A 13,961-nucleotide genomic window follows, 5' to 3' on the forward strand; every position below is an offset into this window, starting at 1 on the left:
TATGAATTTGTCGTAATTCCCTTCGGTCTAACGAATGCCCCTACCGCATTTATGGACCTAATGAACCGAATCTGTCGACCATTCCTCGACAACTTTGTTATCGTTTTCATTGACACATTCTAGTCTATTCTCGAAACGAAGAAGAGCATGGCCAACATCTCCGACAAATCCTGGAAACCCTGCGGACGGAGAAACTATATACAAAACTCTCCAAGTGTGAGTTCTGGCTCCGTAGCGTGAACTTCTTAGGTCATGTTGTTAGTCGGGAAGGAATACATGTGGATCCTTCTAAGGTCAAAGCCGTTGAAGGATGGGCAGTTCTGACGACACCCACAGAAATTCGCCAATTCTTAGGCCTAGCAGGCTACTATAGGAGGTTCATTCAGAACTTCTCTAAGATCGCCAAGCCACTTACCTCGCTTACACAAAAGGGCGTACCATTCAAATGGACGGACAAACAAGAAGTTGCATTCCGAACTCTGAAGCAAACACTCTGCAGTGCCCCGGTACTATCTCTACCAGAGGGAACGGAAGATTTCGTGGTCTACTGTGACGCGTCAAATCAGGGTTTAGCTTACGCCTCCCGCCAACTAAAGACACACGAAGTGAACTATGCAACCCACGATCTGGAATTGGGAGCAGTGGTCTTCGCTCAGAAGATTTGGAGGCATTACCTCTATGGTACGAAGTGCACCATCTTCACAGACCACAAGAGTCTCCAACACATCCTGAATAAAAAAGAGTTGAATATGAGATAAAGAAGATGGGTTGAACTATTAAACGATTATGAGTGCGAAATCAAGTACCACCCATGCAAGGCTAATGTGGTAGCCGATGCCTTGAGCCGGAAAGAGTACTCTAATCGTCGTGTGAAAACTCTCTCAATAACCATCCAATCTCACCTAACCACTCAGATCAGGGTAGCCCAGTCAGATGCTATGAAGGCGGAAAACAGAGCAAACGAAGCATTACGCGGAATGGAGAAGAATCTAGAGGTAAAAGATGACGGAGTATACTATTTCATGAACCGTATTTGGGTCCCTAAACTTGGAGGATTTAGGGAGGTAGTCATGAATGAAGCTCACAAGACGCGATACTCCATCCATCCAAGTTCGGACAAAATGTACTTAGATATTAAACAACATTATTGGTGGCCTAACATGAAGGCAGAAATTGCCACATATGTCAGCAAGTGCCTTACTTGCGCCAAAGTAAAGGTGGAATACCAGAAGCCCTCAGGTTTATTACAGTAACCAGTAATCCCCAAGTGGAAATGGGAAGGGATTTCTATGGACTTTGTGACCAAGCTACCCAAGACGTCAGATGGATTAGACACTATATGGGTAATAGTTGACCGACTGACGAAATCCGCCTATTTCCTGCCAATAAAAGAATCCTACAAGATGGAGAGACTGACACGAATATACATCCGAGAAATTATGAGGCTTCACGGGGTACCAATGTCTATCATCTGAGATAGAGACAGTAGGTTCACTTCACGTTTTTGGCAATCACTTCAGAAAGCACTTGGAACCCATCTCGACATGAGCACCGCTTATCACCCACAAACGGACGGTCAAAGCGAACGAACCATCCAGACGCTCGAAGACATGCTTCGCGCATGTGTGATAGACTTTGGGAAGTCTTGGGATACCCACTTACCCTTGGTTGAGTTCTCATATAACAACAGTTATCATTCAAGCATCAAGGTCACCCATTTCGAAGCGCTATATGGACGTAAGTGTAGATCACCGTTGTGTTGGGCTGAGGTGGGTGACACCCAGCTAGCAAAGGAACTAGCATCGAACAAGGAGTTAACGGGACGGGAGATCATACGTGAAACAACAGAAAAGATAGTTCAAATCAGAGCTCGACTACAAGCCTCGCGCGACCGACAAAAGAGCTACGTTGATAAACGGCGAAAGCCCTTAGAGTTTCAGGTCGGGGATCGAGTACTGTTAAAAGTTTCACCTTGGAAAGGGGTCATTCATTTCGGAAAACAGGGAAAACTGAACCCACGATACATTGGACCTTTCGAGATCGTTGCCCGAATAGGTCCAGTGGCGTACAAACTGCAGCTACCCGTTGAGCTAAGCAGTGTACACCCCGTGTTCCATGTTTCCAATCTAAAGAAGTGCCTATCAGATGAAACTCTCGTCATTCCCCTTGACGAAATTGAAATCAATGAGAATCTCCTGTTCGTGGAAGAACCAGTCGAAATCATGGACAGGGAGGTGAAGCGTACTAAGCAAAGTCGCATCCCGATCGTGAAAGTACGGTGGAACGAGAAGCATGGGCCAGAATTCACGTGGGAACGCGAAGACCGAATGAAGCAAAAGTACTCTCATCTATTCTAGCATTCTCAGATCTAGCTTTCAAAAGAATTTCGGGACGAAATTCCCTCTAACGGGGGATGATGTCACAACTAGAAATTTTTGTGCCTTGTAACTACAACACTTATGTCAACTATGACAACATAATTTCAATCAAACACCTCATACAAGCATTGCAAGTAGTCAACAATCAATTGGAAACCCTAGAAGTTCTTGTTTAAGTCCATTTTGGACTAGGAACTTCCTTATTGGGCCCAATGGACCAATAAGCTTCCAATTTGACTATCTTGGGCTTAGAACTCTTAAATGGGCTCTAATTGGACCCACTTCCATTTATTTCAATATTTTGGGCCATATTGGGCCTAGAATGAAATAAATTATTTAAATGAACCATATTGGGCCATAATTAATCTAATTTAGCCCTAATAGGTCATAAAAATCACATTTATATTTATTTGGACCAAACATCACTTAACATAACCATGAAAAAGGCTTAAGCATACAAGGCCCAATCCTTTTCTTTTTTCCTCTCCAAATCTCGGCCCAAGCCCAACCCAAAGAATGAAGAGTTGACTTGTGAGATTGCCACCTCATTTATACATCACATACCTCCATGCATGGACCAACATGCATCTAAGTTAGTCATCTCAACTCTCTCTCTCTCTCTCTTCTTCTTGATTCTCGGCCGAGAGCTCCCAAACATACACACTTCATCCAATTTTTATTAAACAAACTCTCTCAAAGAACATCCTCACCTTTCTTCATCAAATTTTCGAGAATAAAGAGCTTTTCAAAGAGACTTTCCACAAAAATCATCATCTAAGGTAAGTTTATATTTATATTTATAATCTAGACTCTTAGTTTATCAAACATCTCATCTTAACTCAAGCAAATTCATGATCTAACTCCCTAGAATCATCTAAGTTCGAAAACTTCCTCAAAAGGGTGCTAGGGCCAAAATCTTCTCTCAAATCTTCATCAAAACCAAATCCAAACCACAAGGTGAGTTTCATACCCCTTCTTTTCGGTTTTTATGAGTTTTTATAGGGGAGAATACAAGTAAATGTGTAGATCTATGTGTAAATGTATGCTATGTGTGATTTGATGCATGTATGTGTGTGATATCTTGTGTTTGTGATGAATATGTTATTCAACAAGTTTGTAAAACCGAGATCTAAAACATAGGAAAGCAAATAAACCTAACCTAAATCATTTTACACTACTCAAGTCAAGAAAAATAGTTCATTTGGTTAGGATGAACATATTTGGACATAAAACCCATTTTTGGGCTTAAATTGTCAAAAATACAAAACTAAGGGCCCAAACCGACAAATTATAATTTCTGGAGGTTCAAAAGGGTCCAAATAGTTTCTATAACAATTTTACTGAACATCAACATTTTTGAGGGGCTTAAAATGTAAATTTTGAATTTAATGGGCTAAATTTGGGCTTTTCGGCCCAATGAGCCCAAATTGCGAGATTTCTAAGATGGAGGGTCTGAAAAGGAAGTTTTCTATAAAACAGGGGGGTTAAAGTGTATTAAAACCATTTCAAAGGTCAAAAATGTTTTTCAAATTCAAAAAGGATCAAAAATGTAAAAATTTTCTATTTTGGGCCAAAATTGACAAAGTTGCGAAATTGAGGGTTCTAACCGAGAAACTTCATTTTGGAAGGACTTAAGATGTTTACAAAACAAATTTGGGCTAAAAATGTCTTCCCAACATGTTATGATACTAAAGTGTCAAGAAAAATGGTTTAAGGACTAAAATGGAAATTCTTTTATATAAAGGACTAAAAGTGTTAACTTTATAAAAGAAGGGTTGTAAAAAGATAAAAATCTTACTTTCAAACAAACAAATCCCCTAAGACAAAATACGAGATCCACGACTACCGGCGAAACGTAATAACGAATACACATTCAACAACCAATATCGTTACCAAACGAATTGATTCGGTCTTGAATCAAAAACAAAACAAAAATCAATAAACCATAGTACTTCAATAAACACGCGATAACTACGAGGAGTCAATATTCAATCTTTGGGCTTGAAAGTTTCAAATCGTGCTTGTTGGTCCTTGCTAGCCCAATAGCATGATCTTTGGGCCCGAAGGGGACGCGCTTACATGTTAATGGGCCTTCTATGACCTAATTCCATGTAAAAGGACTTTCAATAGCTCTATCGTGTTGTTGGGCCCCAAGGGCCCATTATTACTGCTAGCGAAGTCGAGAAGTCAAATGCGAGTCGGGCCAAGTGCCTTTCGCATTCCCGATAGCCTTGAATGACTTATGGAAATAAAGGAGGCTTCTTACCCTCCTTTCTCCTCGGTTGTGGGGCTATGAGAAACCGAGTAAGCAGATTCGTGACGTTAAACAAAAGAAGTCAGGGTGGTTGGATTATGTGAGTAGTATGGACGACGCCTCAAGGATCGTTCATAATTTGTAGTTATAAACTAGTCATTTTCAATAGTGCGTGATTGTAACAACTTACAACCCTTAATTAATCCAATATCACCTGGGTAATCAAAAAACAATCGTCGTATCGGTATAACAATAAACAAGTCATGTAATTTACGCATTGGGAAAACATCGGGTTTTCCCGGGGAATTCAACATTTTAACCTATGTGATGTATACAAAGTTCAACAATTATTCATGTTTTCAAAATCGACAAGCATATTTACGGATCTTCACACTTTTTTTTACAAATACTCTTTTTAGAAAATATCGGATTTTCTGGGTTTGCAATCTTCACAAAAATCATTTTTCCATAACATTACTTATGAACTCACCAACATTTCATATGTTGACCGTTTTCAAAATAACTTGTATTTTCAGGTAACAGGTAAACAGACGAATATGTATCAAGTTATATCATGGTGTTTTGCTTAGATTAATGATCAAACGGTTTATGTTATGGAATTGTAATGTTTAAAACAATGTACTGAATGTAAACAATATCAGTTGTAATATTTCAATGCATGGTGATGAATGATGTTATGATTCATGTATAATCACTGTGATGGTATTCAATTAAGTCACAAGAGCCCTCAGACGTTTCCGCCGTCTGGTTCGGGGGTGTGACAATAGTTGACTACAATTCGGGTTTTGCTTGTGATTGCATCAAGTAAACAGTGGATCTTTGGCAAATGGATGTTAACAATGCATTTCTGTACGGGGACTTGGATCACGTCATCCATATGGAGCAACCTAAGGGGTTCGAAAGTAAGGTGTACTCGGATTATGTGTTCAAGTTAAAGAAAGTAATATATGGTCTAAAACAGTCCCCGAGGGCTTGGTTCGGGAAAATAGCTGAATTTTTAGAGCTAAATGGGTTCAAGATAACGAATGCAGACGCAAGTTTGTTTATGAAACATATCATGATAAAGTTGTGGTGGTTCTAGTGTACGTGGACGATCTAATTATTACAGGTGATGTGTCGGAGGAAATTACTCAACTAAAGAGTAACCTATGTATTCATTTTCGGATGAAAGATCTGGGTAGGTTGTCCCGGTTCCTCAGTCTAGAACTGGAATATTCTAGCGATGGAATATTGTTGCATCAAAAGAAATATGCTACTGATGTCGTACGCAAGTTTGGTATACTGAACATCAAACCAGCGCCAACACCTATGGATTCTGGTACAAAGTTGTATGCTGATTTGGGTAAGGATGTTGAAGACCCAACCACATACAGGAAAATGGTGGGAAGCCTAATTTACTTGACTCTCACTCGCCTTGATATCTCCTTTGTTGTTGGAGTCTTGAGTCGTTACATGCAAAATCCCAAACAACCTCACCTTAATGCCATTTGTAGAGTGCTCTGTTATGTGGGAAGCGTGGGGAAAGGAGTTCTTTTTAAGAGGGAGTCAAACTCACAACTAATGGGTTTCTGTGAAGCTTATTACGCCAGTGATTTAGACGTAACACGATCAACCACAGGATACATGTTAAAGTACGGATCAAGCCCAATTTCATGGCTAAGTAAATTGCAGCCAACCGTGTCATTGTCAACAACAAAAGTTGAGTGTCATTGTTTAAATTGGGGGAGATAAAACTAGCTAAAAACCCGATGTTCCATGCCCACACAAAGCACAAGTTTGTTTAAATTGATTTACGTTTAATAGGTTGTGTTCAATTTTCATTTGCTTTTTGTCTGGTTATTTTTAAGGTTTGAGCATGTATCTCGAATTAGGTTTGTTTAAATTCAAAAGTTGGTTATTTTTACGGTTTGAGCATGTATCTCGAATTAGGTTTGTTTAAAGGGAAAATGACTTATATAAGTAACTATGTTTCAAAATTGTTCAAAAAATATCATTCAAGTTCGATGTGTTCAAAAAAACACCATCCAAGTAAAGCATTTGTACAAAAAACACCAACGAAGTATATTCTTTGTTCAAATTTAGCCATGTGGTAACCGACAACTACCGGTAAAAAATAAGTAAAGGAAAAAAAAAACAAGAGGAAATGACTCAAAGAGGTAACTATGTTTCAAAATCGTTCAAAAAACACCATCCAAGTTTTGTATGTTCAAAAAACACAATCCAAGTAAACTTTTTGTACAAAAAAAAATCAACAAACTATATTTTTTGTTCAAATATTACCTACTGGTAACTGGCTCTTACATGTTAAATGATGACTTGGCTTAACTATTATGACATGACATAATAATTATTATAAATGATATATTCCTCCTTTAAAACTCGATTTAGGGTTTCTTCATTAACGAATGACTTCTTCTTCTCCTATGATTGTTCTTCTTCTTCTAAAGTGATGATCTCGGACTCAAGTCCAAAACCCTAATTCTTGACTTAAGACAAAAAGGGCTCTTTTCCCCCTGCCTTAATGGGCCTCTCTACCCCTAAGGCCCAAACTCATAAAAAGCCCCAAAAGGCATCCAAGCCCAACTATAAGGCCTCTAAGGCCCAATATGGCCTAAGAACCCCCAACATGGCCTTAAGCCCAAAAAATGACTTGCTACAATTAGGTGGGCCTGAGGCCTAACTTAAACAAGTCCATGCATACGCCTAACATATGTTGAAGCCTCTACGATTTGGATGTCAAGCTAGTACGCCCGTTGTACTCCTAGCGTACTCGACTAGGGTCAAGAACCGCTAATCTTCCAAATGCCATAACTTCTTCATTCTAAGTCCGATTTCATCATTCTTTATATCCACGAGAGCTAATTTAGGCATCAGATAACCATACCGAGGGTCTAAAGAATGACGAAATCAGACTTGGAATGAAGAAGTTATGGCCTTCGGAAGATTGGTGGTTCTTGACCCTAGCAGAGTATGTTGGGGGTACGCTAGGAGTACGTCAGGCATACTGGCTTGAAATCCGTATCTCAGAGGCTTCAACATATGTTGGGCGTATGCATGGACTTGTTTAAGTTGGTCCTTAGGTCCACTTGATTGTAGCATATCATTTTTTGGCCTTAAGGCCATGATAAGGGTTCTTGGGCCATATTGGGCCTTAGAGGCCTTATAGTTGGGCTTGGATGACCTTTGGGGCTTTTTATAGATTTGAGCCTTAGGGGGAGGGAGGCCCATTAAGGGAGGGGTAAAGGAGCCCTTTTTGCCTTTAGTTAAGAATTAGGTTTTGGACTTGAGTTCGAGATCATCACTTTAGAAGAAGAGCAATTATAGGAGAAAAAGAAGAAACCCTAAATCGAGTTTTAAAGGAGGAATATATCAGTTATTGTTTTGTCAATAATTATTATGCCATGTCATAATAGTCCATTTCTACCAATTGCAACATTGGAGTCTCTTACTAGTCCATTTCTAATCCCAGGAGAAGCTTCCATGAGTTCTCCTACTTGCGGATTTTTCCCTCCACAAATTCCAGGAGAAGCTTCTCCTGCAAATCATCATTTAACATGTAAGAGTCAGTTACCGGTTGATAATATTTGAACAAAACATATAGTTTGTTAGTGTTTTTTGTACAAAAAGTTTACTTAGATGGTGTTTTTTGAACATACCAAACTTAGATTGTGTTATTTGACCGATTTTGAAACATTGTTACCTCTTTAAGTCATTTCCTCTTGTTTTTTTCCTTTATTTATTTTTTACTGGTAATTGCCGGTTACTTAAGGTCAAATTTAAATAAAGAATATACTTCGTTGGTGTTTTTTGTACAAATTCTTTACTTGTATGGTATTTTTTGAACACACCAAACTTAAATGGTATTTTTTGAACGATCTTGAAACATAATTACCCATATAAGTAAAAAGTTTTTAACAAACACAAGTTCTTGGCATTCCACAATCTTCACCACAACCATCTTTTTAATAAGGTTTTAACAAACACAAGTTTAGTCATTTGTTCTTTCATTACACATTTACACAATATCTGTTTGTATCAACCTACATCACAATATACATGTTAATTTGTTGGAACTTTTGCATCTCACATGACCTTATATCCTCCATTATACCACGTAGCGTAACAAAAACTAGGCCACAGAAGCTTGTCGGCAGAACATTTATCAACAAATGGCAATCCAGTTCCAGTATCCTACATCAAATGTTCTCAGACCACTGTCATGCAGACTGATTTTGATTTAAGTTCTCTACTTATCAAATTTTGCTACACTTTTTTGTTATAAAAACAAATTCCACTAATGATCAACAAGAGTCATATTTAAAAATAAACAGATTGCTGATTCAACATAATAACAAATATGCGCACAAATTCCATGTAAAGAATAAAAACAAAACCCACGATGTGGGTAGCATCGTAGTAGACATTTTTTTCTAAAAATCTAGTGCTGTTATTTAATTCCAATCTCGTTAATGTTACGAAAGAAGAAGCTGATGACAACACATTGCTCTCTGAGTTTTTTCAGACTCCAAACCGTTTGTGTATTTCAAGGCAAAGAGTACTAGATACCAATAAGATTAGTCATAAAAAATACATAGCACCTCGGTTAAATCCGGTAATATCATCTGAAATACAGCTTCACCAAGTGGTTCTCCCTGTAAAACAAGGTCTTGGATCCACTATACCTCCAACATTTGGATTATATCATCATCGGCTTACTTAAAATCTACAAAAAAATCTATAAAAATAAGTTATTTTACATTCGGAAACTAAAAGATTATGAATCAGAGCTCAGAGTAAAAAACAGCTCTATCTATCATGAATTCTCAGAAGCAGAACTGGCTTAAAGCTGTATATTTAATCATCACTGCGAGAGATTACAAAAAGCTTGAAGAAACACAAAATCAACCATCAAAAAATCAAATTAAATTTAGATTTATACAGAATCGGCTCATATTAAGAAATTCAACCATTTTATATCCTTTACTTCATTGATCACTCTCAGAAGCGCGGATAAATCATCAAGTCATTGCCGAGAAACAGATTAATCAACATAAAGCGCAAGAAACGAATGAATAAATATAGCGGAAATTTTTAGAGGAAAAAACAGTAATATAATTTAAACCTCCACGTTAACGCCGCCTAGGGTTAACTATATGCCTCCATGACTAGACCTCTTTCCAATAGAAATTAAGGAAAAAGGCTTAAGGTGTTGTGAGGCAGAACATATGAAATTGATAAAGCTATGAACTTGATTGATTATCTGTAGCCGTCGATTTGACACAGAAACGGCCATGGAAAAAGGTACAAACAGGCTGAACTGCAACACTTGACGGCTGTATATCTAATTTAGCACGAGCATTGGGGCTTTCTTCTTCATCCAATTTGTATTTTCAGAGAAGCCCGGGGTGCTACATGCAGATTAATCTCTAAAATCAAACAAAAACTCTAATATGAAAAACTTACGATCCAAGTGTAGAAGATGTATCTGTATTCTGTGAGGCTGTGATTCCAAAAGTCGAGCATATGATTTGATTATATATAGATAAAACTGATGTATTTTGAACACTGAAACCCTGGAACTGGCTGGAAGTATAACGTTCGTTTTTTTAATGGGCTGGTTGCTGTCTTGGGCCGGGCCATTACAATGACGATTTATCGCCTTCAGGTTTACAAAACGGCTTGATTGTCAATCAGGAGTTGGGCTCACTTTTAAATTCTACAAGGTTAAGTGGCCAAATTAAAATGAAAGTTTGTCAGGAGAATAAATTTTTGTTAGGATTTAAGACTTTAAGCTCCTTTTTATTTTCAATGAAAGAAAAATTAAAATCAAAAGAGTGTGTGAAGTCAAGAGGATAAGATCAATAGATGTTGTTTAAGACTTTGTTAAAACCACAAAAGGTTAAAGGGTCTCTATTTGGTTTCAAGGCTTTTGACAAAAAAAAATGTGAGAAAAATTGGTTTTAATGTTTAATGGAATTTAGATCTAAGAATGTTAGAACACAAATTCTAGTGTTTTAAGTGAATCTTAATATATATAAACACATAAATGATTAACTATGTGATTGGTGATGTTTTGGGATGAAAAATACCAAAACATTTGATATTTACTTTTAACATTAGGCGTATTTGAGATAGTTCTTTTGGGGTAAGCATACCCGTCAAAAACCCATATGTCATATCACCTAATACATATCATATTTCCTTATATATGAGATATCTACATAAGTTGACATGGTTTGCAAGTAAATAATATTTAACATTAACATACTTTTTTCGTTAATGCAATAAAATGTCATGATATACATATGCACTTTATTTGTACCTTAATTGATATTGTAGCCTAAAAAAGGTTTGGCGAATTTACACTTTTAGTCATTCAATTTTTTTTTTGCGCAATTAGTCTTTAATGTTAGGATTGACTTTCTAATTGAACCATTACACACCGAGTAAACGTAACAACCGGTTATATTCCTAACGTGGCATTACATTAAATTAGACATTAACCTTATTTACTCCATGTAAGAAAATGAAGTCAAAGACATCATTAGATATTAACCTTATTTCAGGGTTTGCACCATATTTAAGCACCTTACCACTTTATTGTGGCCTCCTTCATCGCCTCCTTCGGTCCAGCAAAACCCTAATTCATAATCTTGAGCCTTTTGAGTGTGTGTGAGTGAAAAGAGAGTGATTCTTTGGTATTTCCTTGAAGGAGTGGAAGCTAGAAGTGCTTGGTTGAAAAAAGAAGCCTTGGATCCAAAGATTTTTTTTGTCAAAGCAGCCTTATTGAGGTATAAAGTCTATACCTTGACAATTCATTTACTAGATCTCTTCATGGAGTAGTTTAGGGCCTTAAGGAGCCTATTTTGGAACCATTCATGGATGTAAGCATGTTCTAGAGTTATGACTTCAGAACTAGATGTCCATGGCCTTATGAGACTCAAAGTTGCCAGCTTTATTGAGTCTTGGACCTTCTCCACGCCTTAGATCTCTTTAGGAGTTGAGTTTTGGTGTTATTAGCTTCATGGCACCATGCATGAACGTAAAGTTAGCAACTTTACGTGGTAACTTAGTCCTAGGGGACCAGATCTATGGTTTGGAAGCTTTGAATCCGACTGGAAACGACTGAATGGATTTAGTCTATGGGGGACTTAACGATTTGTTCAAACAACTCAGTGAGTTGGGTCGTAGTCCCCCAACCTTTTCTGTTACTGAGCAAACCCGTTGAGTCTAGGAGATGACTCGGCGAGTTGGCAATGGTTTTGGGTTATGAAGATTGAGGAACTCGACGAGTTCAAGGAGGGACTCGGCGAGTTGTGAGTGAAAGGTCCCGACTATGTTATGAGGAAAAACTCGACAAGTTCATGAAATGACTCGATGAGTAGGATCAAGATTCCAGGGTTGTATGGATCATGGAACTCGACGATTTCATGAGAGAACCCGACGAGTAGGATCGAGATTTCCGGGTTTTATGGATTATGGATCTCGACGAGTTGATGGACACGCTCGGCGAGTTTAGTCAACCAGGATGTTGACTTTGACTTTGACTATTGACCAGAGTTGACCCTTAAAGGGGTTATGAGTATGAATGAGTAATTAAAGGAGATTGTTATGTGTAGGAGTTTGAGAGGAGTTGATCCCATAACCAAGGACAGTTCAGCTACTCCACGACATTGTGGTGAGTTACCTTCCAGTAGAAGTGGGTCGAAGGCACCAATGTCGGCCCACTAGTAAAAGATATGGTAGAGATGATTGTCTTTTTGATAGTTATCCGGTATGTCACTATCTGGTTATCTGATATGTCACTATCTGTTATGCTTTATGTGCTAGTATGATATGATGTTATATGATAGTGGTAGGAGGAGTATGATAGACCTCAGTACCGGTCGATAGGGACGAAGGGGTATGTCAGCACCCAGATAAGCTAGGAAGTATATGACTTATATGTTTATGCACTAAGATGTTATGTGATAGAAGTAAGGGGTAAAATGGTCCCCGGTACTGGTCGAAAAGGACCGAAGGGGTAGGTCAGCATCCTGATATGCTAGGCAAGGTACCAGTTGAAAGGACCGAAGGGGTAGGCCATCACCCTGGTATGCTAGGCAGTTACCGATTGAAAGAGACCGAAGGGTAGTCCAGTACCCGGATATGTTAGACAGTATGTATGTTGTTTGGTATGTGGTATGATGGGGGAACTCACTAAGCTTTGTGCTTACGGTTTTCATTTTTTGTTTCAGGTCCTTCTTCTTCGAAGGGAAAGGAGCTGGCATGATAGCAGCGCATCACACACATGATTTTCTGCATATGAGATTCTTGGGATTTGTACTTTGAAATTGTTACTACCGTATGACATGCTTTTGAGACATATGATTTATGGTTTTTATGAAATTAAATAGCTTGATGATGTTTTCTATAAATTGTTTTATGAATCGTTATCTAAAAAATGAAATTTTTGGTCTAGAATTTCGGGATGTTACAAGTTGGTATCAGAGCCTTGGTTTGAGGGATTCGGACACACCTTCGGGACTGGACTCAAATCGAGGGTTTGAAAGATTTTTACAATAAAATAATTTTTCTAAAAATTAAAATAAAGAGCTTTGAGAAAGAACAAGGTGTGTGATGCTTGCAATCAGCCGAGCTCAAGTAAGTTTTCCCCAAGATATCCATACATGTTTGCTATGATATATGATATGATTATGAGAACTACATGCTAGATTAGGGCTGAGAATCTAGGAAGGATGTCTGATATGCCTGCTATATGTATGAGAACTGCATACTAGATTAGGACTAAGGATCTAGGAAGATGCCTTATGTGCCTGCTATATGTGCTTATTGAATTTCATGCTAGAACTGATTAGTCAGTGATATGATGGCCCGAATCGGATATGCTTGGTTTAGGTTACTCAATGCCCGAATGATGCTTGCTGTGTGCTTTTAGGATTTCTAGTTATCTTTAACTAAGTAGTAAACGAATACGTTAAGTTACATATTACGAGGACTAAATAATTTCAGAAGGTTAGGTCTAGCCCTATTTTCGCAGCTCTTGTCTAAGTCCAACCATTGTAGGGTAGGACCTCTCATTAGAAGAATTATCTGGTCTTAGTGATATGTAATGGTATTCGCAAGCGAGTTAGGTAAAGGTAGCAGGGATTCCTTATGCAACTGATAGCGGAGAGTAGGCCGGAGAGTTACCCTAGGGTAAGCCTAGGATGAGATTAGTGCAGCGAGCATAAGTGGTGAAAGGGACTTGGTGAAGTCAAGGCAATCCTTGAGGAAAGTATGGATAGATATGGAAGGTAGTATCTGAT

General features: G+C 38.2%; 1 long non-coding RNA gene and 5 other non-coding genes across 6 annotated transcripts; all 6 read right to left on the bottom strand.

The window, feature by feature from the left end:
• Positions 1-8,550: 8,550 nt before the first annotated feature.
• Positions 8,551-10,205, bottom strand: LOC111914495 (uncharacterized). Its single transcript, XR_002857817.3, has 2 exons — positions 9,776-10,205; positions 8,551-9,376 (listed from the first exon to the last, which is right to left on the bottom strand). It is a non-coding gene; the product is annotated as an uncharacterized LOC111914495 (long non-coding RNA).
• LOC111914538 (small nucleolar RNA snoR97) lies at positions 9,088-9,196 on the bottom strand. Its single transcript, XR_002857843.1, has one exon. It is a non-coding gene; the product is annotated as a small nucleolar RNA snoR97 (small nucleolar RNA).
• LOC111914530 (small nucleolar RNA Z278) lies at positions 9,250-9,365 on the bottom strand. The gene has a single exon (XR_002857836.1). It is a non-coding gene; the product is annotated as a small nucleolar RNA Z278 (small nucleolar RNA).
• On the bottom strand, positions 9,435-9,523 carry LOC111914549 (small nucleolar RNA Z223). Its single transcript, XR_002857854.1, has one exon. It is a non-coding gene; the product is annotated as a small nucleolar RNA Z223 (small nucleolar RNA).
• On the bottom strand, positions 9,598-9,685 carry LOC111914541 (small nucleolar RNA U36a). Its single transcript, XR_002857846.1, has one exon. It is a non-coding gene; the product is annotated as a small nucleolar RNA U36a (small nucleolar RNA).
• Positions 9,912-10,071, bottom strand: LOC111914545 (small nucleolar RNA snoR134). Its single transcript, XR_002857850.1, has one exon. It is a non-coding gene; the product is annotated as a small nucleolar RNA snoR134 (small nucleolar RNA).
• Positions 10,206-13,961: the final 3,756 nt, after the last annotated feature.

The sequence above is a fragment of the Lactuca sativa genome, chromosome 3 (genome assembly GCF_002870075.4).
Source record: "Lactuca sativa cultivar Salinas chromosome 3, Lsat_Salinas_v11, whole genome shotgun sequence".
In the NCBI taxonomy this organism is placed as follows: Eukaryota; Viridiplantae; Streptophyta; class Magnoliopsida; order Asterales; family Asteraceae; genus Lactuca; species Lactuca sativa.